The following is a 2,443-nucleotide window of genomic DNA, read 5'->3' on the forward strand; positions in this document are numbered from 1 at the left end:
ATTTAAACTAAACAAACCACTGATCCACCAAATAAGTATGAACAACGCTCTCCCTCCACTGAGGGAGTAATGATAATGTCACACAATGGGCACCACACAGCTCTGATTCACGACTGACAGCACCACAACACTATCTGGCGGCTTGGCCCACTGTCCTCGTCTGCTTCCGTCGAAGTAGCTTTAAAGCAAGCGGCATGATTGTTAAAACTGACCAGTCGGAGGGGAGGGCGGTGCCTGGAACAGGACACAGGACAGAGCAGAGTCAAAACACATATGTGACAGTGGCATGTAGTGTAAAAGTGTTTTGAGTGGTAAGAAGACTAGAAAGAAAACGGTACTGCATTTCTGCAAACTCTGAATAATTGAAATACACAAAACACATTATCATTATTTGGTGTAGAGGAAATGCATCATGACAATGAACATTGAACTGTTTGAATACACAGATTTTTGCAAATAATTCTTCATCAGGAATAGTTAACTGACAAAAACTATTTTTCTGTTTAACCCTGCAATCTGCTTGTTGTTACATTACCCTGCAGTAGACGAGCTGGAGGAGAGTGCAACTGAAACAGAAGCAAAGGTGAGATCTTTTGGTCCTCAGTTGTCATTGTCATACAGAAGCTTGTTTTTAAGTGTAACTACACCCTTCAGTCCTGCTACCTCCCTCCCTCTCAGTGAATTTAAGAAATGCATCAGAGACCTGCAAAGGACAGTGACTTTAGGCGGCGTGACCTAGACACAGACAGGAGTGATTGACAGATTGTCCACAGCAGTGTAGCAGGAACAGCAAGCTGTTAGGCAGAGCAAATAAGCTGCTGCTGTCACACTGCTGGAACTGTCACTAGAAGCATATTCATGACTATTTGTACAAGTGTCTGTGTGGTTCCTGTGTTGTAGCTGGAAGCATAAGTCCGAACCACTGTACCACAGTAGAGGATACTAGTATAAACTCCTGTGAATGATGCATCTCGATAAGTGTACATTTGAAAATAAGCACAGAGGCTGGGGGAGGTGGGTTGCCCTCCTCTGGTTAGAGCGCATTTACACTCTTTTTTTATCTAAATGTAATGATATAAGGGAGTCCCAAAAGGTCTGCATTAGCCTTACAAGGTTCAGGGTGATTTAAAACAGCCATTGAGGGGCCATTGAGCTATTTTCAAGCCACAAAATGCAGATGTTCATAAATTTGATAAGAATGTCAATATTAAGACCAGCATTGATGTGTTTGAATACAGTACAGGCATAGAATTAGGTTTACAGCTCAAATATTACATATTAGGGTTGAGTACCTCTTTAGTGCTCCCTACTTTTTCTCTGTGTCAAATTTTAGCAATAACACCTTCAGACTTTGATTCCATGGAGCTCCTGGTTGGACACATGGATGAGTTGAAAACACCAAATAGTTTACTTTCTTCTATCTAAAATCGCTTGTACTCAGCTTTGTGCTGATTGCTCTTCCTTGCTTATATTTTTACTCTGTGTTGTTCTGTGTTGTTCTTCATGTTCTCAATGCTTATAACCTGGTGAACTAAATGTTAAATAAAATAATTTGTTTTCATAGTATGATCCAGGGAATGAACCTGCTGATGACAACACAACAGCAGAAATCAAGTGTCACCAATCTACAACCAAGGACAAAAGTAATATTTGAATTAATTATTTAATACTAACATAATGTTAAATAGTCAAAATTTGAACCATTTAATCTTACACCATTCAAAATATTACGAGTAAAAAAGAAAAATACAGAATATTGGTTATATCTTAAAATGAAGTTCATTATTTTACTGCAGGTCCCTTAGAAATTTATATGAGTGGAAAAGAAGATAAGGTAAGACACTTCAACCTTCACAAGATCTTTAGGACAATTTACTATCCCATTGTATGTTGTTGTCATATTTTACATACAGTCAATTTTTACTTGATAGATTTCTGAAGAGACCAACAGGAAGAAACAATATCAAAGAGAAAGTGAAAGATTGCTTGGCAGACTTCACCTTCAAGACAAACATCAACAGAAGCTGACTCCAGCAGATTTCCTTAAAATAGGTCCACCTGTGAAACAGGACCATGACACATGTGAGAAAGATCTAGCTCATACTTTTCTTCAGAGGTTGATGATGTTAGACTACAGAGCCAGATATATTCCTGTCAGACAAGACGGTCCTGAGGTGAGCCAGACACAGCCGGTTCCAGAGTTTGACATTGTTGAGACAGAAGAAAGTGATTTAGATGCTTTTTTTGGCACCACTGTAGACTCTGATCAATCAAAACAGACTCGTGTGCATCCAATGGATGTTCAAATGGCAGTATTTCACTGCTCAGACAGCTTTTTTAAGCAGAACATGATTACAAAGCTATCACAATGTCAGTACGCCTTACCTTTACTTGTTCCTGACCCAGTCACAATGGATATTGCCCTCTGTGGACATTCAGACAA

Source organism: Morone saxatilis, unplaced genomic scaffold, assembly GCF_004916995.1.
Source record: "Morone saxatilis isolate NCDOM2014 unplaced genomic scaffold, NCSU_SB_2.0 Contig14, whole genome shotgun sequence".
In the NCBI taxonomy this organism is placed as follows: Eukaryota; Metazoa; Chordata; class Actinopteri; family Moronidae; genus Morone; species Morone saxatilis.